The sequence below is a fragment of the Akebia trifoliata genome, chromosome 16, assembly GCF_017979445.1.
Source record: "Akebia trifoliata isolate Shusen 1 chromosome 16, ASM1797944v1, whole genome shotgun sequence".
Lineage (NCBI taxonomy): Eukaryota > Viridiplantae > Streptophyta > Magnoliopsida > Ranunculales > Lardizabalaceae > Akebia > Akebia trifoliata.
In genome coordinates, this window is record NC_141390.1 from 7,902,701 (window position 1) to 7,930,057 (window position 27,357).

The 27,357-nt window shown below is 32.9% G+C and overlaps 1 long non-coding RNA gene across 1 annotated transcript; it reads left to right on the forward strand.

The window, feature by feature from the left end:
* Nucleotides 1–762: 762 nt before the first annotated feature.
* Nucleotides 763–3,263, forward strand: LOC147382495 (uncharacterized). The gene is made up of 3 exons (XR_015173196.1): nt 763–1,925; nt 2,106–2,242; nt 2,486–3,263. It is a non-coding gene; the product is annotated as an uncharacterized LOC147382495 (long non-coding RNA).
* The last annotated feature ends 24,094 nt before the right edge of the window (nt 3,264–27,357 follow it).

The window sequence follows — 27,357 nt, forward strand, 5'->3', positions numbered from 1 at the left end:
ACTGTTTGTGTGTGAGGCTACATTGGAATTGTAGTTGGACTAATTTGTTACAAATGCAAACTCACCTGTTTTGGTACATTTTCTTAAGTAATACTTCTGTTATCCATTGTACGCGAGATTCATTCATTGACGTAAATTTATTGTCAAGATAGCTTGATGCAATAACTAGTTTGTCAATGCTTATTGGTTGAAAAATAGTTTGAGCTGCATACAATGTCTTAAGCTGTGTATTTTTAATATGACCCTTTTTATGGTTGGATTGTCTAGCCTAATGTTCATATGAATCCTACAACATAAATAGATGGTAAGAAAATATAGACTACCCAACATATAGACAACAAAATTGCTTAATAACTACTTATAAAAAATAAAAATAAAAATAAAAATTGCTTAATAACTCGAAAGCGAGTAGCTGCCACATTAACTTCAGAAAGGGGTAGGTTGTCAGCCAAAACTGCAGCTATAATGATCAAATTATAAAGCTCAAACAGGGCATATGATTTGACAGGAGGTTTTTCCGTATAAGATCCAATCTGATCAGATAACTTACGGTTTGGATGAAGATTGATACTATGTCTTATTGAATTAGTTTTAAGTACATCTTAGTCCTTAGTTTTGAGAGGATTCAATATACACTTAAAAATCCTAAATTTCGAAATATTGTTTGAGCAAAGTAGTCTCCATTTTTTTTTAAAGTTCTATTTTCTTCTTTGTTTTCTTACAAGTTTGAACCTTTAGTATCTCTCTCTCAATTTGGTAAGTGGAGCAAGGATATTCAACAACACCACTCAAGAGGTTCTCTTGAGAAGAAAATTAGAGGAACAAGTGAACTTGCAGCAAGCAATATAACTTCAAGGTCAAAGATCGATGGCTCTACAACTCCTCGATGTCAAGAAACACCATTACCACCACCTTAATTTGATAAGTTAATCCAACATTGAATCAAGGGTCTTTGAAATTGAATCATGTATGTTTTTACTGTCTTGTGTTTGTTGTAGAGAATTATGTGAGTCTTGAGCCCCAACAGACAAATTCAGTAGGTGTGAATGCCAACAACATAGAAAAATTTAGTGTCGAAGAAAATGGCAATGTGATTGAAGATGTTGATGGAAAGGGGGAGAGCCCCAATCATGATGATGGCTCCAACTTCCATGATATAACTGAGGGAAGTAAATATGTTTTTCACTAAATAATAAGCATCAAACTTTTGTGTCATCATTCTTTTTTTTATTAAAATCATTGTTAAAATAAAATCCTCAATTTCTGGTGAGGAGTACACATCCTATCTGATTTGGTGAGATGTCTTAACTTGTGGAGCAGTACACATACTATCTGATTTGGAAATAAATTGAAAGACTTCGAAGGAGGGTTCTTAGATATCAAATAGAGAACACCTAGAATGTTTTTGTACATATACTTCTTCTCATGATTCCAGACCTTATTTTTGTAAGGAAATCCTAAAGGGAACTATAATTGGACAATGTTGTATGGTATGGACATCAATTCAAACAAGGGTCTTGTACTTGTTGCTGATAGCTTTGGATTTCTCTACTTGTGAGTAATGTTTTTTGGTTTACTTGAACTCTCGTGACACTTTATTTTATTATGTTATAGACAGTTATTATTATAAAATACAAGTATTTATACTGAATTGGGTTCTAGTATTCTCATATGCTTTTTGTAGGGTGGATATGCGCTCAAACAACAAAAGTTGTGGGGCTTCACTGCAATCCTCTTCAGCCAGAACTAAAGGATTTGGCAAACTTGTGTGGTTACCATCATAGAGAAACACAGGGTGGATCTTGAGTGAAATTAAACTTGTTTAGATAGAAATGCTCTGATACATCCATGAATTGTTGCATGTCCAGAGATCACATTCACAAGGTCATAGGAGTCCATCATCCTCCGTTGTATGTGAAGCCATGGTACTAACTTTTTCTGCCATTTTCTCTAATTCATATTACCAGTAATACTCTAATTTAGAAGAACAACATAAGGGATACTTACATTGGGGAGGAATGATGGGAAGAAACTATCATTTATACTTTATCTGGCACACATTTAGAGGAGTCATATCCAACTATTGTGATGTGACTATGATGCAGCCGGCAACTCCTTTGAGCATCGTAGCACCTACCAAGTCATTGAGCAATAAAGATCAAGGCTTGGTTAACAAGTTGAAAGGGTTTGATGGGCATGCAGTTTCAATTAGCAATGCTGGGAGTGCTGAGGTGTCACAGAGGTTTGTTGATCTATTATCATTGAACCTGAGACTATGACATTGTTTCCTTCGCTACTTGACCCCCTTCTGTTCTTAAGTTCCAAATCAATAAATATGGCCAAGTATTGTGCTACCATGCCTGGTTTTGGTTTGCAAAAGGGCATTTGCCTGACCAGGTGTTTGCTTTTGGAATTTTCTCATGTTGAAGTATATTAGTCATTATGTATAATACTTGAGTTCATTTCTGCCTTTTTTTTTGTTCAGTAGAAACATGCAAGGATGGGAAAGATGATGCGGAGGCCATTCCCATATTTGGTGGAGAGGCAAATGTTACTTCCAATAGGCTTCTAGGGGTTACTATGGCTTCTGCTGGTATTACAGGGAAATCCGTAGGAACTGTACCTTCACATAGTGGGAAAGCAAAATCATTGCAACTATTTTCCCTTCTGCATCATATGGTTTCGAATTATACAATGAGCAAGATTTCGTGATAGAAGATATGTGCTCAAGAAGACTCAAGCATTTAGGTTTACTTTCTATGAGTTTCTCCTAAACCATTCACAAGACATCTTGATGGCGAGATAAGCTAATGGGCATTATATTCAATTGAATCTCCAGTAGAGAGATGAAAGTAGTGTGGAACAAAGTCAGTTTGGAACAACTCTATTATCAAGTTACAAAATCAGAAAATTAATATTTTTTTTTTAATTATAAATTCAGAAAAACGATTGCTATTAACAATCGTGTTTTCCGCCTGCCATTAACAGTCGGTTTTTTATAGATCCGTCGTTTTTTTCGACGGTTTAAAATCGTCGTTCTTTCCGACGGTCTAAAATCGTCATTCTTTTCAACGGTTCTTTAAACGGTCTAAACCGTCGTTATTTTGACGGTCCTTCTATCGGTAAACCGTTGTTTTTTTCGACGGTCGAAAACTGTCGTTTTTTCCGACTTTTATCTGCAGTTGCATTCCAATCGCGACTCCTTTTAAAACGACTGCACTGGCGACTGCAAGAGCAGTCGTTTATCCCGCATTATGACGTAGTGTGTTTTTACATTTGTACCATGATCGGCCCCTAATATGTATACTACAACTTTATTTGTAATATGTATGCTACAACTTTATTCTTAATTTATAAATGGGTTTGACACCAAAAAAAAAAATGATGAGTAGGGCTCTACTTATCAATCACATCTTGTTTTGAAATGCAGCTGTAATTCTTGTATACATGTTTGAATTGAAACTGATAATATTGAAAAGGGTATAAAGGGCTAAAATAACATTTTGTAAGGTCCAATGTAAAAGCACAGAAGAAGAAGAAGAAGGTGCTTAAAATCTAAAACACTAATTTCATATAAATATAAGAATAAAAATGTTAAAATTAACCTCTCAAGAGGAAGTAGGGAAGGAGGAACAAATGGGGAGAGAATTACCCTCTTTTTGGTGGGCAAAAATCATCAGGCCAATGGATTCAAATAAAATGAAAAAAAAACAAAAAAAACAAAAAACATTGGAAACTGTAAGATTCAGATCATGGACTCTTTAGTCAGCGGTCACACGAAAAATAAAATTAAATAACCATGAAATCGGCATTTCAAGAGAAGAAAGGGAAAAAATATTGGAAAAATATGGAGTGAGAGTAGCAGCCAAGTGAAAAGACATAGTCAACTATTTATTTGACCTGGAAAGTCAATTTCATTTTTTTCCCTCTTAACCCCGGTACACCTCTAGTTAAAGAAACATCACGTGTTCAATCCACAACATTCTCGGTCCAGCCTCAGCCTGAGCCTGGACCTTTGGTCCATGCAACCTTTTACTTATATAAATGGGTCACGTTGGATAGGCAATGTCAGAGAACCAATGCGTTTGTCTTATATGGGCTAGAAATTTTGGATTGAACTGATTTTTTCTGAGGATGATATCTATGGTGAGAAGATAATCCTCACAAAAAATCAGCCCAATCTTAAACTTTTAACCCCATTAAAAATGATTTAGAATTCTGAACTGTTGATTTTTTACCATTGAATTGTAAACCACTTTATGTGGTTAGAAGTTTCAGATTAGGCTAAATACCAAGGAGACCATCCTCGCAAAAATTAGCCATTCTGAAACTTGTAACCCCATCAAAAGTTTCTTATAAGTTAATGGTACAACTTGATGGTCAATTATTCTTCAAAAGTAAGCTACTTTTGTTGGGGTAAGAAGTTTCAGAATGGGTTGATTTTTTTTAGGATAATTTCCTCACTGTAGAAATCATTGTTGCAAAAATCAACCTTTTTTCAACCTATTAACCCTATGGGACAAGTGGTTGTCAATTAAGGATTGTCATTGTGACCCATATTTATTTATCAAATGGGATGTATCAATATCTGAATCCATATCTAAAATATAGTTGAATACTAAAATAATATCCGAATTTGAATCTTGTATCTAAAATTTTTGGATAATATTATCAAAAATTTCGAATATGAATTCGAATCAGATTCTCTTTTTGACTAATACCCCTCTAACTTTATTACCTTTCCCATTCTACTCCTTTTTCAATAATAACCCCCCCCCCAACTTTATTATTTTTCCACTTTTACCCCAAAGATGAGGACTGTATCGTAGGGATCGAATGTATAACACCAGAATCTATATATATCTAACATATATTTGAATACAGAAATAATATTTGAATTTAAATCCATCAAAACTTTTGAATATGAATTCGAACCAAATTTTCGACTATCCATTGACAGGCCAAACGTTTTTCTTTAGTAAGTGTGGTTCGACACAAAAAGTTGGAAGAACAAAAATGTCCCTACCTTTACATTTAAACTTAGTATGATAAGGGTTATTCTTTATAAAAACCAATGAAATTAGGGAAAATACTTAATAAACCTTGTGGGACAGGGTTCCTTTCTAAATAGTGCCTGAATTTTGGGTGGTATCTTGATAGTTCATCTAGTGAACTTTTTGTATCTGAATGGTCCCTCAACTTCATCTCCCTTTATATTTTTTGGAGTACCCAAATAACCATTTTCTCATTTTCTTTACATATATGGAGTTTTCAATGGGGATTGCAATCATTTCAAATGATTTTTGAGAGTGAACGACGAATGGAGAATGATATACTCCTGCTTTTGAACATTTAGATGTATTTTTCAATTTATTTGGATGATTTGTAACAAAAATGAAGAAGGAAAAAAATGACGAACGATGTTGAGATTCAAATTTTTTTTAAGATTTTGTTGTAAAGCTTGATTTGAGTGTCTGTTTTGCATATGTAATATATGTATTTTGAGTATGTCGAGAAGATCTATCCAATATTGAGGTTGAAAAAAAAAAAATACTAAATCGTATTTGTAGTGTCAACAACATACACACTTTTAATTGTCAAAATCACACTTTTAGTATCAAGTTCAACATTTTTGTTTTCGAGTAAAAAATTTCAAAGGAAAAACAATGTCCCGTGGAAAGAGTTTCTTTATAAGAATCCCTAATTTTTGGGTAGTAACTGGATAGTCCATTTAGTAAACTGTTTTACGTGTAAATGGTCCCTCAACCTCATCTCACCTTACAAATTTTTTTTTTTTTGAGTATACAGACTGCCTTTTATCAGTGAGGATCAATCTGAATTTAAGGGCAGGGATTCTCCTTTTGATAGGGGATGTCTTTCCCATTGATACCCCGGACTACCGTTTGAGTTGGATTGGGGGTGATTTCGGAGGCCTGCATCCCATCGGATTGACTTCAAAAGAAACCATATCTCAAGAGCAAGAAAAGTTGTGAGTCTGAATATAAAAAAATGGTAAGTCGTCAACTCTCTTAAACTTACTTTTTACATCAATGATCATTTTGTACTAAAAATGGCACAAAAAAATGTTATTTGATGTCAAAGTCATCTTCCTTCACATATGCCCAAAAGACTTGAGTGAAAAGAGGCCAAGCAAACCTTTATATATAATTAAGAGAGGTCTCTCCCTACCTAGTCCATTCACGACCTACCCAATTCATCAAATCATCTAGTAAGCAGCAATATGAACATATGTACACACATACATGCATGTGCTTGTTTTAAGTTAGATTGTTTTATCCTTCCCTCACTCAAGGTTCGTCTCTGGAATTTTCAGAAACAATCTGGGGTGCATGTGCTTGTTTTAAGTTAGATTGTTTTATCCTTCCATCACTCAAGGTTCATCTCTGGAGTTTTCAGAAACAATCTGGGGTGCTAAACACTGTCAAAAAATTCTGTAACTGTTTTTTGAAAATTCAAAAAAAAAAAACTCTCTAAATAAGGGAACACTTTTTCTTTCTTAATGCTCCCTTTTAATCATTGAGACGATGATTCAAATTTTTGAGATCGACAATTCAAATCATTGAGATCTACCTTTACTCCAATTGTTGAGATTGACATTTTATAATCATTGATCTCAACATTTTTATTTTATTATCATTGATCTTGACGTTTGGACGTAAAGTCTTCGAGATCAGCAATTCAGATTATTGTGATAAAACTTTGAATGTTGATCTTGACAATTTTACTATCAATCTCAACAATCTGTTCTGGTCGTTTTATCAGGGGTGAGGGGCATAAAGAAACAAAGATTTTTACTAACAGGGTTAGAAGCACGTCCATATATAAAGTAATTTTTGATTAATTCAGTCTATATTCTATTATATATGGGCTTCGAGCTTGATATGCACTAAATATTTGGGAATGGGAGTAACGTGTTTTTAGTATATTTGATGTATGTGATCATTACTATTTGTATTTATGTGGGAAATGGAAAGGAATTATTTGTACATGAGTATACAAGGTGGGTAGTTATAGGTTCCCTGAGCGGGTAGATTTGTAAGGAAGTTATCTGATTTTATAGGGCATTGTAGTTATATTAGGGGAGAGGATTCTATGTATTAATCTCCTATATGATGGAATATTACGTAAAGAAATATTATGAGAATTCTATTGAATTTTGGTGACTAACCATCTTGAATTGGTTAACTTTGGAGGCCCGATCTCCCTCGAATGAGAACATCATATCTATCTTTTTCTATTTTTTTTTATTTTTTTATTTCTTATGTTATCTAGAAATTAGTTACATAAAATCGGTAACAAAGTAGTTTCTTGGGCTAAAGGTTGTGGGTTCCATGGAAGAAAAGAATGTTGTAAAGGCTAATTAAAAGATGGAGGAAAACCCTCTCGAAGTGGTTATTAGGAGGAAGATCCTCTCGAAGTGATCCCCTTTGTTTTCTAATGATTCAAATAGTATATGGAATTCGTTTGAAGATTTGAAGATGGTAAAGACTTGAATAACCGACTATGATCAACGGAAGATTTGAAGATTCTACAATGAGTTTTGAAATTTCAACCTTGAGATACATTTGTAAATATATGGGAATGATTTAGTTTATTTGATGGGAATGAGTCATTTCAACGTAGGTAGTTAGGTTTCTTGCTACTTTTTGTGATTATGTGAGAAATGGGAATGAGTCATTTCTACATAGGTAGTTAGGTTTCTTGAGTTGGTAGGTTTGTGAGAAAATTATCCCATTTTATAAGGAGTAGTAATTATTTTAGGAGAGAGGATTCTATGTATTTAATCTCTTGGATTGTATGAAATATTACGCAAAGAAATATTATGAGAATCCCATTGGATTTGGGAGATTAATCATCTCAAATTGGTTAACTTTGGAGCTCCTATCTCCCTAGAATGAGATTATTTCTATCTTTTTCTCATTTTTTATTATTTTTATGTTATCTAAAAATTAGGTACATAATAGGCCCAATATTTTCTAGCTTCATGTAAGGCATTATTATAGATTATCATTATCGTTTGAATAGATATGCTTTAGATTTGGCATCCATGAACTTTCAAGCGATATTGCAAGTTGTTTTGGAATATATCTTGGGTAAAATAAAAAAACTGTAATCGGATTCAAGAATATTATCCAATCTTTTCATAGACGGGCATAATCAAATGGAATAATTTACATATATCTTAATAAACTGGAGTTGTAGGTTTACTTGGGATTAATTTGAGTGATCTATATCAAACTAATTGGTTCAGAAATTCAGTGAAGATCAATCCTAAAAAGAGCTCAATGTATCAACTGTATTTTAGATTAATTTACTCTTTTTAGTGTGGACTAGGTTTTTTGGTGTACCATTCACAAGCTTAGGTTCCGCCATTGTATGGGGTATTAGGTATGTCTCACTGCAAGGAGCCTTGATACAGATCATGGATTGGCCTGGCCTAATGATTCAATGTAGAGCTAATTCGGTTGGTTTCCCTCTTTGAGACTGAATGGGGTTGGATTTGGTCCTCTTTTAGTCCGCAAGTAAAACTAATTAAAATTTCAACTTGGCTTTATTGTCTAGAAATCTAGTTGTCCTAGTAGGTTTAAGTTGATTGCCTCGACAAGATTTGAAGATTCAATTGGCTTATAATCTATTCCGATTGAATCGACATGCTCACTTGACCGAAAAATCCATACAAGATAACACGAAAGAATTAAATGTGACATGTGATCGAGGATTCCATAAAAAATTATTGCAAACAAGTACTTATGAGAATGAGAACTACTAGTGGTGTAACTCAAAACATTAGTTTCAACATTCACTGGTACTGTAGTATAGTTTTAGTGTAGAACATATAACAATACCCATTTCATCTCACTTTATAACTTGAAATGATAAAATATCAAGCTAACAAATGACCTAAAAATTTTAAATAAAGTACTAGATCCATTGCTAACAGAGATGGCAACTAACTTCCCTCTTTTAGAAATCCTGCAAGTGCAAAGTCCCCTTGGATTCGAAGGCGTATTGGATTACACCACTAAGAAGCTTGGGTGTTGGCAAAAGAATCATGGCACTAGAGACAAACTCGAGCTGCTGATTACCGGTCAGTCCCACCGAGTAGGGTAAAACAAATCTAATTGGGCTTAGCAAAGTCGTAGAGCTTTTAAGAAAAGAAAAGGAAGATTTCGGGGTGTTGTTGGCATCTCGACTACCAAAAAGGGCACCTTACAAGGATCCATAGGCCCAACCTAAATTGGTCCACACCTTAAAAGCCCTCTAAAACAGAAGCCAGGATTTTAGAGTAACTTCTGTTGTAAGATTCACAGTTAATATTATTTATTGGATTTTGTTGAGGAAAATATTTGAACTCTAGACCTTATTTTCTCTAGAGTGTGGTTAGTGTATAATTTTTCCATTTTTAGTGAAATCTTAGTTAAAAGAACATTTTCCTTATTTGTGTAGTTGAAAAGTCAAAGAAATTTTTTTTTTTTTTCTTGAGTATTGTAAAAATAACTCTCTAAATATTTAGTCCCACATCAAGTAAATATAAGACCAATGCTCAACTTATAAATGTTCCCACTTTCCTACTTACTTGAGTGTGAGAAAGAAAGAGATTGGGCTTAGCGAGCACATGGGGGCCCAATGCACCATAGGATTACAGCCCATTATGTTTAGAGTCAACCCATCGAAAATCCTAAATATGCGTGTGCGCATGAGATGCGTGTAGGGGGTACAAATCTCCGATTTAAGCCTCATGTGAGTGTGTTTGATGCTATTTTACTTAATCTCTGTTTCCCCAACGTTCAAAAACAGATTTGTTCGAACTTCTTTATATTGTTTGGGTTTTAACTATTATAAAAGAGAAATTTCTTGGAATGAAATTATCAGATTGAATGATTGAGGCACGGAGAAGCCACTGTCTTTAAAATCAATTTCGCCCCCTTAAGATGATATCCATAGTACAATCAATCTCAGGCAATCAGTTTTCAAAATTCAAAAAATCACAAGTCCATCGAATTTTATGAAATTTGATAGTCTTGGCCAGTCAAATATAAGCTTTTTCATGTAGTGAGATTAATCCCTTCCACTGCTTTCATCATCAAAAATCAAAAGAATGCATCCACAGGAGTTTGAAGGAAGGATGCATCCAATTATATACTTATTATTTATCATGTCCCTTCAGGGTCTTTTCAACAAATATTTTCAGTTCAAAGTGAAACCTCAAACAAATACCAACATATTAAGAAATTTAAGTAATTAGAAAGTAAACTTTACCAACATTTTACTGTATTACCTCCAATTTCCTTGAATCAATTGTTTCGTTCATCCTATAACTAGCACACAATTAAGATTTAAGAAATCTTACTTAACATTGTAAGGTTATGACTTACTATATTTTTTCTAAACTTTGAAGAAAGGAAGAAACTATAAATAAAATTTACCATCTCTAACCACTAAGGTGCCCACTCCCATAATAGAGTGAAAGCAACCTTTGTGACCCTCTCAACTTTGTTGAATAATGCGAGAGTGACTTTGCAATGTCGGACACTGGGTTCAACTAGTGTCCCACAGTGTGCTGAAGTGGAGCCGTGCTCAAAACCATTTATGTTTGAATCATGATAATCTGACTACCCTATGTGGCACACTCAATCAACTCTCTTGATGTGATAAGTTCAAAAATAGCAGATTTGTATGCCTCGGGATATACAACTGCACTTTCCCATAAAAAACGTGTATCCCGATGGAACTGTGTATTATTTTCTGTGATAAAATAATATTTCAAAAACATAAAAAAAAATCACATATCTGGGATTTTGAATATTTGACAATCACTTTCTTCAATATTAAATATTCTTTCAAGTTAGTGGATATTGATATCTTATCGGAGACTTACCATCCATCAAGCAAATCAGTGATTATCTAATAGTGTAGACAGTTTCGTGGATCAGCTTCTTTGTAATTGATTGAAACCCACGACCTCAAAGTTGCTTTGCTATGTTCTAATCAACTGTGAGTCACGGGTCGAGGACCACCTTTTAAGCCTTAATAATATATATAATTTCGATAAGATGTGTCTCACACGCAATTGTTAACACCCACATGTCATACGTTGGTGTGATTTCATGAAAAAGATAAGTAGGCTTTTTAAAAGGTAAAAAATAACTTTTTTATAAATGTGGAAAGAAAGGTCGCTATGCTAATAACTATTTAAGAAAGTGAACTAGAGTTAATTGAAAGTATCTTCTAATAGTGAGACAGAAGTCTTTTGAGTTCCATCAACATCCCCGTTTAGACTAAGGTGCTGTTTGTTAAACTGAAAAAAATAAGTGCTGAATAGCATTAAGCGCTGAATTTAAGTGCTGAAAAAGTTGTTTGTTTAGATGTTGAATCATGTTTGTTACACATTGCTGAAACTGATAAATTGTCTTTGTTACCCTTACAATCATATTATACATTGTTTACATGTTTCAAATACTTATTTATTATCAAACACAATAAAATATATTATTTTTTAAAATTAAAATACAATTTATTTTTAAATAATAAATAATAACAAATATCTTCAATTTATAAATAATAATTTCTATTTATAAAAACCCACAAATTTCAAATTAAAAATAATAATGTCATACAAATCACCAAAATTTGAAACAACTTTAAAAGAACTTAATTTTGGATGAATAATTTTCAATGGAAATGAAGGATGTGTATTTATAAAAGCACCTTATGAATTAATAAGGACAACCCACACTATAGCCATTTTTTGTTTTGTTTTATATGGGTTAAAGTTTTTGGAATGAGCAAATTTTTAGTGAGGATGGTCTATATGGTCTAGAGATCATCCTCACCAAAAATCAGTCTATTTTGAAACTTCTAACTCGTTAAAAATAGTTTTAAAAAAAAAAAAGGGGACAATTTACGGTTCTTGAACTTGTTTTGATAGGGTTAGAAGTTTCAAGATGTGCTGATTTTTTGTGAGGATGATCTCCTTATTGTAGAGATCATCCTCACCAAAAATCAACTCATTCCAAAACTTTTAACCCATATAAGACAAAATAATTTAGCTATGGTGTGGGTTTATTAATTTGTGGGTGTTTATATACTTATCCATGGGATATAAGAGGTAATATCCTTTTAAGAATAAGGGCATACTTGTCCATGCTCAAAAAACAAAGGGCATACTTGTCCGTGTTGAAAAAAGCGAAGTGCTTACCGCTTCAGCACTTTTTTTCAGCATCAAAATAGTGCTGAATTTTTTTCACTTATTTTCAGCAATAAGCACAAGTAAACAAACGCGCTATTTTGACAAAAGTGCTGAATTTAATTTTTTTCAGCAATAAGCACTGAAAAATAGCGCAAACAAACACCACCTAAGTTGCAATTTGTGTTAATTTATATATTTTGTTTCTAAGGAGCACCTTTAAAATGATTATTTAACTCTTGATAATACAAAAAAATTCGACAAAATCGTAAAATCTGATTGTATGTGTACAACAGTTTTTGTCGTTGATCAAGATTGCACGAGATTGATCTAATTAAGAGATGATCTTGATCACTAATCTAATCAATATTTCCACAAGTGATTTTGATTGTCCCAGTTTTGATTTAATTATTGAGAGATGATCATGATCAAATCTTAATCTAACTAAGAAATGAAATCTTTAACAATACAAGAGGGGACAATGACTAGATTTTTCATTAAAGTAGAGGGACATTAAGGCCATTTAAGGTGGGAGCTTGCATACACGACCTAAAGAAGCTTGTAAAACCTACTTCATCAACTGGCTTAAAAAGAAGACTTCCAAAAGCTGTCGTGATTTTGTAGAACAAACACGTTGTGTGGTTTGCTCTTGCAGTTTGGACTTTTGACTTCAAAAGCGCTTTTAGACCGCATTATCAAACTCCATGATAGTAATCTCTTTGTTAAATTTCCTCTTTAAAACCTTGGATTGGTTGGGAAAGTATGGACCCACTCTTTCAATTAAAGCCATAAAGGTAAGATGATATGTGATGCAACTTTCTTTCTATTTATAGAGAGATTTGATAATAGGCCCACCCCCTTTAACATCAATTCTTCTTTTTCTCTAATGTTGTTTGCATTATTTTACACTAAGCCCTGCTTGGTACATTACAAATCATTTACATTTGCAAATGATTTGTACTGCAAATGTTTTGTAGTGCAAAAGTTTTGTAATGAAAAATTTACCATTGCTTGATAGTTACTAGGAAATCTCTTATGAAATCATATTTTATGCTTGGTTGATATTTGCAATATAAAATTTTGTAACGATTTACTGTTAAAATAAAATGTGAAAATAATTTTAACTTATTTGTATTAAGGGTATTGCAAAAATACCCTTAGTGGGTTCTACAAAAAACTTGTATATGAATTTACAAAAATAATCCTATGATGAAAGATATTTTTGTAATAACATTGATGAGGGGGTATTCTTGTAATTTTTGTGAATAAATATCCATGTTATCATAACAAGTACTTTGTAAGTTAAAAATTTGTTTGATGAAGGGTATTTTTAGACGTTCAATATGCCATAAATTGTATCTTTGAACTAGGGTATTTTTATAAATTTACATGCATATCAACATGACATGTAGTGAGGGTATTTTTATAATTTAATTAATTGTTTTTACAATAGATGTTTTAATAATTTTGATATGCGTATTAACATGGCAAGTGATTTGTGAACTTTTTGTGCTGGACATCATTTTCTAAAATTTCTTAAGAACATAGGTGAATCGAGCAAATATTTTATAATGCAAATCATTTTCTTTGTGCAACCGAACACCCATAAAATTAATTTTAGAAAATTATTTGCAGCTTACCAAGCAAGGTCTGGGCTGCAACCTAGGAGGGTTGGATGTTGAACCCAAGTTGCAAAACCCTTGACCCGACCATCAGCCCGAGTTCATAAACCCAAGTTCAACCCAAGCTTGAGCTTCTAAAATTGGGTTGAGCTAGGTTAGCCCAAGTTAAGTAATTTTGGGTGATTTGGATAGGTTGGTCTCATAGAACAACCCTAAATTCATTTGATATGTAAATAAATTGTGTATCTTAAATAATAAATACAAAAACAGATTAATATAAACCATTATTAGTACATATACCCACAAAATCCATCATTGAAAGAATATTTAGAAAAATCATAGTATATCCGAACATATATAACAATCAACTCAAATTAAAAATATATATCCTTATTATAGAAATAAATAATTAAAAAATATTTTTGTAAAAATAAAATATATTGCAAACTATAGTGTCTATTTCTTGTATTGTTCTCTTTATGATTTCTTAGTGAAAAAGATTGGACGTACCTGTGTACGTAGGCATCGTTGCTAAATAATCAAAATCTTGGTATTTTTTGGTTTGTTTCTTATTTTCTTCGTAATCGTATTGAACAAGAATCTTCAAATTCACAATAGTTGACTCACTACGTATCATAGAGTACGATGCATATATTTTTAGGATTTAATCTATTATCAAATTCATAGGGTGTACGCACAACAATGGAGTTATGATATGATTAATTGGATACTTGAAAATTATCTTAGGGGAAACAATTTCAACAAAAAAGAATTACAAAATCATAAAATTATTTTATACCATAATATAATATTTCAAAAATATAAAAAAAAAAATTACATGCATGGGATTTTGTATATTTAACAATCACTTTTTCCAATATCAAATGTTCTCTCAACTTTACGTGAAACACCCCACCCTTGACCGTGTAATAATATTTTTCGCCTTAAATTTCTCCTCACGGGTTTAAAATGCAATGTTACAAGGTAAAGGAGATGGATTACTTATAGCCCAAAATCTCAAATGTTCCCTGATCGATGCGGGACTAAATTCACCCCCTCCCTGCTACTCTGCACATGTGTCTGATCGACCACATGTCCAGCCACTAGCTCCTTGATGAGGACATGACATAATGGATAGGGGTCTACTATTGAAGACTTGCCATCACTCAGGCAGATCCATGATTACTCAATGTACATAGTTTCGCCGATCAACCTATTTTGGATTTCACAAAAGCAATCAAAGTAGTAGATAATTAATTACTTACTATTGATAGTTTCATTAAGTCTTTGTTTTTTTTTTAAATAATTTTGACTTGAACTCACAAGCTCAAAGATTCTTTGAATTATGTCAAATCAACTGCCCTAAATGTCTAAGTCATCTTTATATTTTATTAATAATGATAACTACAATAATATATCATTTGAATGTCTTAATAATGGTCCCGTTCAGCACCAACATTTTGGCCAACATTTTAACCAACCATTTTTGTCCTGCATGGGTTAGAAGTTTTGGAATGAGCTGATTTTTGGTGAGGATGATCTCATGTTGACAAGTTGAAAAATCGTGGACCGTCCATTTTTTTGTAAATCATTTTTGATAGGGTTAGAAGTTTTGGAATGGGCTGATTTTTGGTGATGATGATCTCTTTACCGTAGAGATCATCCTCACAAAAAATCAGCCAATTCCAAAACTTCTAACCCATGTTTTGAAAAATGTTTTGCCAAAATATTCGGTGCTAAACATTTCCCCTTAATAATAATAATAATATATATATCTATATATATATATATATAGTCCCGTTTAGCAACAAACATTTTGGCAAAACATTTTTCAAAACATGGGTTAGAGGTTTTGGAATGGGCTGATTTTTGGTGAGGATGATCTCTACGGTGAGGAGATCATCCTCACCAAAAATCAGCCCATTCCAAAACTTCTAGCCCCAATTTACAAGTTGAAAAATTGTGGACCGTCCATTTTTTGTAAACCATTTTTGATGGGGTTAGAAGTCTTGGAATGGGCCAATTTTTGGTGAGGATGATCTCCTCACCGTAGAGATCATCCTCACCAAAAATCAGCCCATTCCAAAACCTCTAACCCATATTTTGAAAAATGTTTTGCCAAAATGTTTGTTACTGAACATTTCCCTGTATGAACATTTCCCTGTAAATATATCTATATATATATATGTAGGTGGGAAATGTTCAACACCCTAAGCTTTACCCTACACTTTAACAAATGAGTTTTGTCCTACATGGGTAAGAAGTTTTGGAATGGGCTGATTTTTGGTAAGGATGATCTCTATGATTAGAAGATCATCCTCACCAAAAATCAGCCTATTCCAAAAATTTTAGCCCCATGTTTACAAGTTGAAAAATCGTGAATCGTCCATTTTTTGTAAATCATTTTTTATGTGGTTAGAAGTTTTGGAATGGGCTGATTTTTGGTGAGGATGATCCATTTGTTAAAGTGTAGGGTAAAGTTTAGGGTGACGAACGAAACCATATATATATATATAAGAAGTAATCTAATCAATAACAATTTATGGCAAGATGCATCTCAGGCACAATCGATAATGCCCATGTGCTACATGTTAGAATCATTTTATGAAAAAGATAAGTAGTCTTTTAAAAAGCCAAAAAAACAACTTTTTATAAATGTGGAAAGAAGGATCACTTTGCTAGTAGTTACTTTAAGAAAGTGGACTAATAATTCTAAAATAATGGAAACAAATAGACCCCTCCCCCACTATATTTTTTTTATTTGAGCCACCTTTATATCCACATTGCATCAATTTTTGAACAAGATGGTGTTAAATAGTAATCTCATTTATTAATATTTGACTTCAAAACCTTGGATTGAACAAGATGGCATTAAATATGGCTTATTTGCTAAAACTATCAGCTTTTGCTACTATTGTTTGCTTTTGGAAGTTTTGTGAAATAGCACTTTGAAAAAGGTTGTGTTTGATAAATTGTGGTAGAAAGCTGTTGTGTTGTTTACAGAAGTGTTGTTTAATATTGGATTAAGACAAATTCATGATTAAAACACCCTTACATGTAATAAATGAATTAGATAAATTTTTTTACAAGATCAAACAAAAAAAATAATAATATTTAAATATAATTAAATAAATGAAATAAAAAATTTCAATTCGTAAAGTTAATTGACATTATCTTCTAACAATGAGATAGAAGTCTTTCGGGTTCTATCTGTTAAACCTACGGTTGGTGTGCCCCAATGAATCCCAACATTTTCATTATTTTATGAAGTTAGAAACCATCAATGAAGGGTTTGGCCAATGATATTCAGGAATCCCAATTATCTTAGATTTCTTAAATGGAAAGATTCTCTTAAAAGAAATTAGAAGGTAACTTTGGTAAATGGGAAACCTTCTAATAGAGAAATTCAAGGCTCTCTAACTCTCGTCTGTAAAAAATGGAACGACACTCCCTTATTAAGAATGTCATAATGACATAACAACATTAATGTAAAATCGTCAATAAATGATTTTGAACTCTGAGGCATCCTTATTCCAAACTAGGACTAAGGTTTGGGATGATTGAGATTTCGACTTTACCCTCAACAAAAGTGCCTAGTCATTTCATTAAGTAAAAAAGAGAGAAGGTCTATCTAGAGAAAGAATTGGACATACAGAGTTTGTCCAATTGGTTTTTGAGATTTGGATTTCTAGCACTCTTGATTTATTTATCAATAGGCTATGTCGAAAAGTATGCTCTAAATTTGCCTAATAATAAATTGATATTAGTGTGATCTTTTGATTTGGATTGGATTTCAAAGATCATAAAGACATTGAGTTTATGACTATTATTGGTTTTTCGGCATTGCTATAATCATGGATTCAACATGATAGTATTTAGCCTAAATAATATCAATATCCCCCATCGGACTAAGTTGCATTTTGTGTTAATTTATATTTATTTTTCAAGGACTACCTTTGAAAAATTTATTCAATTCTTGATAAAATAATTTTTCATAAAATCATAAAATCAGATTCTATGTGTACTACATTTTTTATTGTTGATCAAGATTGATCTGATTAAGAGATGAATTTTTTTTAAAAAAAGAGGGGACAATGACTAGAATTTTCATTAAAGTAGAGGGACATTAAGATCATTTAAGGTGGGACCCTACAAATGCGACATAAAGAAGCATGTAAAACCTTCGTAGTACGTGTTTGATTGCGCTTCAAAAAGTTGCTTTTCATAGCTTTTTCGATAAAAAAGCTCAATTTTGTGCTGCGATTTGCGTTTAATAGTGCTTCAAAAAGCCAATTTTTGATTTTTTTTTTCTATAGCATTTGATCGTAGTTTTGACAAGCGGAAGAAATGAGCTTCTCACAACTGCATTTAAAAGTGCAGAAGTGAAATGACCTAAATACCCTTCATCAAATAGGTTATTTTCAACGTGAGTCCCACGATCTAAACCCAACAAGATCTCTCTCTCTCTCTCTCTCTCTCTCTCTCTCTCTCTCTCTCAGACACACACACTTCTGTTTTTGTTCAACCTAAATCTGACAACAACGACGATCTACAATCGACCCCATGATGACGACGACACAAAATCCGATTGACCTAAAACCCATCTTTTCTTTCACCAGTAAACCCCACAACAACTATCTACGATCAATGCCATTGACCAAGCTTTTCTGATCAATGCCATTGACGACGATGACGCAAAGTCCGATCAACCTACAACCCATCTTCTCTTTCACTGGTAAACCCCACAACAGGCATCTCTGAATCTCTTTGAATCTTAATACCCCACGACGCAAAATCTGGTTGACCTTAATACCCTTCATATCACTCTGAATCTTCCAATAGTAGTTGTCTTTGCCATTTCTATTACTACACAGGTGAGTTCTCTCTCTCATCGATCTCCATTTCTCTTAAGTTGTTCTTGAGTTTTTCAATTTCGTTAGGTTTTCATGTTTGATACGCTTATAAACCAAAGAATACACATTTCTAATATTAAATTTTCTACAAAGGATTACTGTTAGAATTAATTTCACGAATTTTTTTTTATAGAATCTAAATATTGCTTTCACTATGTTCGTTGTTGCTCTTCTTTTGAATTGTATTATCCACCTGGATATGGTTGATTTTCTGTATTCTTTCTTTGTTTACTATCACAACTGGATTTATGATTGACATATTTAGCTCAGATTATTATGATACATTCGTTTTTCATAGTATCATATATATAGAGAGAGAGTGTGTGTGTGTGTGTGTGTGTAAAACCCTGAGTTTTCAATTCGTATCTCGAGGAAAATAAATAATGGAATTTTGATAAAATCTTGAAAGTGGGACTTTGGGGAAACACTTTAAGATGTTTCTGATCATTTTTAATGGAATCTGACGTCACCATTGGATTCAAAATGATCAAAAAACATACTTTAACCTGTAAACATGCTCAAATGCGAGTCCGAACAAAAAAGTTACAAAATCCTCGATAACCGAGTTGGGTCAGGCTAAAATAGTAATTTTTTGCTAAAATAAGAATTGTTAATATTCGATTATACCATTAGATTTGTAACAAAAAATTATTGAACATGGATTATTTACTTATTAATTTCAAAGCCCAAAAAGTCAAATTATCGTCAAAAATAAAAATGACATAAATTTTAGGGGTCACCTCAGTTCAAAAATGTAAATTTTTATTAGAGATAGAATTTATAGAAATTGACCACACCATTAAATCCAGAATGAAAAATTAGGTGAAATAGAATATTCATTCGTCACTTTTGGAGTCCAGATGGTCAAGTTATCGTCAATCGAAACAATAGGCAAAACACCGATTTTGTCCCAAAGTTTATATAAATAAATTTTTTTAATCTTTTTTTATTATCATCTTCCCCAACCTATCCAAAAAAACCAACCAACGGTTTTTTTTTTTTTAATTATTTTTTTCTCAACGTTCCAACTCAGATTCGTCGCGAACAGCTTGTTATCGACAACCGACGTAGAAAAGAGAAACGTCTGCAGCCGCATTTTCTACAAAACCCACCCAAGATCCCTACGTTTCATTTTCTCTTTCGCCTCGTATCATTAAAAATCTCTCATATTTATATACAGAGATTTTAAAACTTTGACCTCGAATTTCGTTCATTTCGGGATCAAATCGTCCTTCGTCATAGAAGGGAGAAATGACGATGGCATCGAGATCTTCGAAATCACCGGGCCAGATCTAAAAACTAGTCATCTCGAAGTTCTGTTCGTCTCAATTTTCATGCCGTTCGCTTCGATTTCATCGCACGCGTTTCGATCATCTCGCACAGAAATTGTAAGGAACTTTCAATTTCTATTAGTAATCGTAGATTGTGAAAATTACATTTAGGATTTTATTAAAAATTTATGATATATTTCTAAAAATATAGAATTCAATTGGTTATTTCAAATTCATGCCAGAACTTAGATATTTGTTATGTTTAGTTGTATTTTATAACAAATTATACGTGGGTATGATATTTCATCGGGTTATGTCCATCAGTTGGGTTCTATGCAGCGTTCGTGTGACGCCCCGCCAAACGCTAACACAAATCCCAATGCCACCTCGAAATTCAAACATGGCTCCCCCTATTTATGTTAGCGTTTCATGAAAACTCGAAAACATCGTAATCTAATATACCACAAATTCTGACTATATATAAAAGTAACACGAAAATTATAGCAGAAGATTGAAAATATCTAATACATGAGTATATCAGAGTACGTAAGTTTATAATTTATAGGATTACAAAAAGCTTTCACCTTAACGTGAATCAAATTACTCAACTCTAAAACTACTAGATACATCTCCTGAGACGAACAGACTCCTAATGAATGTAGTCTCAATGCTCCCCGGATAACGAACCCTGTCGGTATGACCTAACAGATGATCCTTACTCAACGGCTCTATAGCTACTTCTCCGACTGCAACTTCTAAAACTAAAAAAATGGAAATAAAAGGTGAGTAACGATGGTTACCCAGTAAGTTCACAACCAATTCTTATTAATAACCTCCCCTAAACATGATCGAGTAAGTATGTTGAACAATTTAACATATGTAAAGTTTTACAAGAGAAAATACAATTAACTGGTACATATAGCCAAGGATGAGCAGCTAAACAGTTTAAAAGTTTACATCACATCAATCATCAATACTCATTATATATTTTCGTTTTTATACAAATCTAAATAGCAACATTGGAACAGTAGACATGCTTTTCAGTTTATAACTCAAAATAAAGCAACAGATACATAATACATAATAGTAGAGCAGTAGAATTAGAGAATTGGGATTCATGACTGGATCGTTTCCAATCGGGAGATGATATTCCTCAATAACATCGTAGTTCCTGATTTTGTGGCTAGTCGCTGTTTATCACGCTTGCGAGACCATTTATCTGGCTCAGGTTGACCGTTTGACGTGACCGTAAGCAAAGGGTCTCTTTTCGATGTGTCAGAACATTCGACTACTACTAGATTGTTAGTGATCACTGACTAATCATCTTCGTCTATGCCTATCAGGTGTACATGTAATTCCCAAAATAAACACTCCATTCGTATACGACCACCTTTACAATACACGTTCACTGGTAAAGATAAGGAAGGAATGAAACCGGATTGTAGTTGTGACTTCACTCTCATACGCGTCCCATACCACGTATGAGCTTGGTGGTCTCTACCGTACATCCCAGGATAGTACATCCCTCCGGATAATGTGACGTGCTATCCCTTCAGACATTCACAGACCCTTTAACAGCTCACAAAATAATTATATATATATATATATATATATATATATATAGATATATATATATATATATATATATATATATATATATATATAAAACAAAAGATAAATTAATAGAATAGGATTGAGAATGGATATTCAATTCCTACCATGCAATTGTGACCACTCCGCCTAAATAAACAACAATACTCAGAACCTTTGCGCCAACACAAATTTAAATAAACATGCAACCCTTTCATTAATAACTTGGATATCCTTTCATCAACCTACATACAACATACAATGTAAAATGCAGATATCACCCTTCGGGTGTGACTCTGACATTTTACGGATTCATCCCTTTTTTCATTCTCTCGACATTCTCACTTTTCGTCTTTTCAAATCAAACCATTCATTTTCAATCTTTCAAAGTCATTCACTTTTTTTTTTGTCTTTACATCGAAAACCATCAAGGTTTATTCAAAACAAGTTTTGAACATGTATGTGAAGGCAAACTACCAAAACTAGAAAAACTGATGAAAATTTAGCTAAGTGTCGGAAACTCAAATTTTCAAAGTTATCGAAATTGAAAATGGATTTTCGTAGATGAAGGCCCTCGACAACATAAGAAGGGCCATGTAATTTGGTAACATAATTCAAAGTAATGCAAAAGATATCACGCAAATACTTAAAACATTCCCGTCGTGACGAAAATTTGTTTATTTTTTTTTCGCTTCGTTTGAAGGAGTTACGGAGGCTATAAGTAGTTGTTTTGGCATGTTAAAAGCATGAGGAATGCAAAACAAATATCAAAAAAAAAAATTCAGGCAATGTTTGATTTTCACAGTGACACCGTCAAAATGCTAGAAATTCACGAATTTTTCTATTTTTTTTCTTTGTTTTTAACTCGTTTTCGATTCTAATAAGCCACCCACAAATCAAATATTCAAACTACGATAAAACATATCAAACATAACGATTTATAGCATGAATGTGAAATAATTTAAGCGACATTCTATAAATTTAAAACATCCACAAGTTTCGAAAGATCACTAAATACAATTTGTCCAAAATCTATGATTATTAATACGAATCGAGAGTCCCTTACTTGGTTGTGGTTATCGGACACGCTTAGCTAACTCGAAAATCAAGGATTGGCAGCAAAGACCCAAGGTTGAATGACTTCTGGACCCAACGGTCGGGTTAGTTGCGAAACCTTCGATGGAGGTATCCATCTTCCTTCAACAACGATGAATCACTCTTCTTCAAACTAGGTGGAACTCCAAGTGGGTAAAATCAAAACCCCTATTGTTAGTTTTTAGTGGGAGCCTAAGAGAAATGAAAGGAAATTGTGGTTGGATGGGGCGAGAACGTGGAGCTTGACAACACCAACGATTTTTCCTTCTTCATCGAGGTTCAACTCGAACTCGTTTGTGATAGATCTTGATGGGAAGGGTTGAAACCCTAGGTTTGGATAATGGCTGAATTGAGTTCTTTAGAAAAGAATGAAGAAATGAAATGAAATAAAAGAAAGTAAGCTTTCTTTTATAAGAGGGCTGAGGGCATTTTTGATATTTTCTATTTATTTTTAATTTCGACGAAATCCTGACCATTCGAACTTGAAAAATGATAAATGAGTATTCCATTTCGAATAATTTTTCATTACGGACCTAACAGTGAAGTCGAATTTTCCTGATTCCTGCTCTAACAAAATTTCACTATTTTAGATCCTACTTAACACAAAATTCGAAGATTTTATAACTTTTTCATCCGAACTCGAATTCAAATTTGCTTACAGGCTAAAGTATATATTTAGACATCTTTAAATCCAATGGCGGAGTTAGTTTTCGTTAAAAATGATCGGAACAAAATTTGAGTGTTTTACTCTAATTTTCTTCTTCGACATTTTTCTCAAAATATCACCCTTTGGCTTTTTCGAAATATGAGTTGAAAATCCGGGGTATAACATTCTCCCCCCTTAATAAAAATTTCGTCCTCAAAATTGAAATTGTACCTTATCAGACTTCTGCACCACCACACTAACACAACATGTATAACAACTAATGCTTATCTTCAATTATCATCTATCTTTGGTTTTAAGCTAATCTCATTTTCAATTCCTAAACCTTAGGTCACCTATTTTCCATCAACCCAATCTATCCATCAATTAACCACTCCAATTTTAACTCATACTCTACTTAATCCATCATTTATATAATCATAAGGTAACAATCAACTCACATTATACCAATTCCTCACCAACCTCTATTAATCTTTTCATATCTTTTCTATCATTTATCTTTGTTTTTCCCACCAACTACGTCGTCTATTATGCGTACTTGTATTTATAGTGAAAATTACTCCTCAATACGCAGTCTTACTACAAACGCACCACTATTATAATGCAAGTATTTACCAACACTAACTTTGAAATTCGTATCAAACCTTTATTCCAAATACACCAATACATCTACATTCGACTCCATATTCTATGTTCTGCTTACCGTGATATCTTCTCAAGGCCTTTGTCATGATATTCATAATTTAAAATCTTAATCAAGAGGGTAAATCCTACATCAAATAAATTATTTCGCAAACTGACCACGTGTGAAGAGTTTAGCAAATACTTCTTCAACATGGACACGTGGAACACGCGGGGAACCTACTCCTCTACTTCAAACGGTCCCATGAGCTGCAAGTCACACGCTTTCTTTTTCTACTCCCAAATTCATAGTATCTCTCAGTTACTGTTTAAACATCATTGTAATATCAAATAAATCATTATTCATGTATCATCCAATATTGATATTACAATAATTAGCCTCTGCAAATCTCACAAGTATCTCTCAAGACTTTCAATTCATAAGCAATATTGCTATCTCACTTTCTTCATCTATTTTCTCACAATTCCATTAAGTCACCATTAATGAAACTTTATCACAAAAACATTTTTTTTCGCATCTTACATTGACCTATGTCCTAACTTATACTCTGTTAAGTTTCTGTTCTTTTGCATACTATGTGCCCTTTCGAAATCGTATGCTACATTTTCCAAAGTTTATCAATTCTTCCAGTTAGATCATATATAACATCAATTGTTGCACGTACCTAGTCATATTACTAGTTTTACAAATAGTCTTCAGCTTCTCACACTCTTCCACCCTCTTAATACCTAAAACATACTCATTAATTAACAAAACACACGTACGATCCACCCCTTATCATACCCGTCTTGTTCTGAAAACTACCTTCTCTAACTAACTCTTACCTACTAGGATTCTATCTCTTTAGCAGTAATTTTTGAACTTATACTATCTTCAAATACAACACGCTTCCCCATTCATAAATTTATTTCTTACCTCTCTAAATGAAATGCATCTTTCACACATCAAGTTTACCTCCAAGTACTCGTTCATTTGTGTCACATACAAAATTTTAATTTTTTATTGAACACCTTTATTCTGTAGGTTCTTACTAAAAATCTCATTCTTTCTTCACGAGGTAGCATTCTAAACATCACTTACCCACACATACTTTCAGCTTTTACGCACACAATCTCAACCGTATTATTTCCATGTTATAATTACATTTATCCCCACAACACACATTTTCACCCATGATACTCATTTCCTATCATACTCTATTGTACATATCTCATTAACATTCTTTGCACCAAAGTACTCAACAACTTTTCAACAATCATAATCTTTTAGTGGCGTAGATATTTTTATCACTCGACCTCTCTTGGTAATTTCTAACTCTAGTAAGGGTGTAAAATCTTAGCAAAAGTATATAATCTAAAGGAATCAGTATTGAATAGAAGTCCGATTTTTAACTTTATAATTATAAACCGTACCTTCCAAAATTTCATCAGAGACAACTACTTCCTCCTGGATTACAACCCTTGCTTGTGATTGTAATAAATGACACTCTCTCTTGATATGTCCCACCTGACCACATGGAAAATGTCAACGATTTTGTCTTCATGGATTTCTATGGAATGGGCAGTTGGTAAATTGGAGCCTGTGATCTCTAAACCTGCCTCATTGGTTCTCTTAGCCCTACTAGCCTTGCTAGAGTTCCAATTGTTCTATGACTTAGTGATGAGGGTACCCCGCAACTCAGTGGTGGAGTAGCTATATATATATATATATATATATATATATATGGATCGCATTCGTTGTACAAACATATCGACTTATATCTCTACAACTCATATAGGCCGTTGGATCAAATATAGATCTGCGGTTCAGATATGTTGTAAACTTAAAATCGTTTGTTAAGAAATGCATTTTGCTAAATTAGACTCTCCTACTCGTATCTCCAATCAATTAAACTCTCAACTTCGTTTTCTTCCTTCCTCATTTTTCTACAAGATTTGGGTGAAGAATAGATGATTTAGCTCGGGAAGGACCACTATACTACAATTATAATGAGTATATAATATGTCTCTTTGATGTAGAATTATCTTTGTAGTATAATAATCTACTCCACTCTTTGTTTAACTTTTCGTGGAACTATGGACATAGGTTATGATGGTTCATTTGACTCCGATTTAGCACAAGTTCTACTTGCAACTTGTAGAGGAGAGTTAGGAAAAATATCACTAAACTAGTCCCTTGACCAAGCAATGGTGGTGGTGTTGGCAAGCTATGGCTACCCTGGAACCAACGAGAAGGGGACCTTAATAAAAAACCTTGAAGAAACCGATCATGTCGTTTCATCGGTTAAAATATTTCATGCTGGAACCTCAGTCGATTGCAACGATAACTTCATTGCAGTTGGCGGTCGTATGCTTAGGGTCACTACGAAGGGAAATAATAGTGAAGAGGCGAGGGATAGAGCCTACCAAGCTGATGAAGAAATTAATTGGCCAAAAGGTTTTTTTCGATGAGTTAAACAAAGAGCTTTGCTTCTATAAATCAATCGGCACAAACCCATCTTGAACTACTCGATGATTTATATCAAAATCTTCAAATAGATGATTTAGGTTTCGAAATTCGAACGAGTCATTGATGATGTTGTTGTTGTTGATGAAAAAACTAAATTGATTTATCCAACAAATTGGGTGAGAGATCAAACAGTGTTTTATAGATCGATTGAAAAAAGTGGAGGCAAAGAGATCTTTGGATCCACCTCTATTGAAGAAGAGCAAAGCTGATTTCTTCTTACCAGCTATGGAAAAACACTCACAGTGAAAAACAACAATGAAGATGATGAAATGGGTGCGGGGAGGTCGTTACAAATAATTAAAATTATATGTGTTTTTATTAGAACACGTGATTTAATTTCTCTATTTTATAACATGAGTTGTTGGATCATCTTTTAATTCAACGGCTGTATTGATTTGTTGCTTTATGAGTTGCCTTATGTGTACATGGAACGTGACCCTATATATATATATATATATATATATATATATATATATATATATATATATATATATATATATATATATATATAATCAATTATATTTAACCAAACACGCCTATATGCATATGCTATTATATTTATACACTTAATTCTTTTTCAGGGTATTAAAATCTATCCCTTAAAATAAATTTTGTCCTCGAAATTTAGAATAAATTTGTAAATGCTTAATAAATCAAATATATACAATTAACATTCAAATTTAGTTTAGTTTGATTAGAATAAGAAAATCTTACATTAATGTTCAAAAATAAGATTTAGATTTCGAAATCAATCTTAAAGAAAGTAAATTTTACTAGAGTTTCCACGTTTTCGTTGTGCTACTCTAATTGTTATAAAATATACAAAACATGTAATATTTTTTT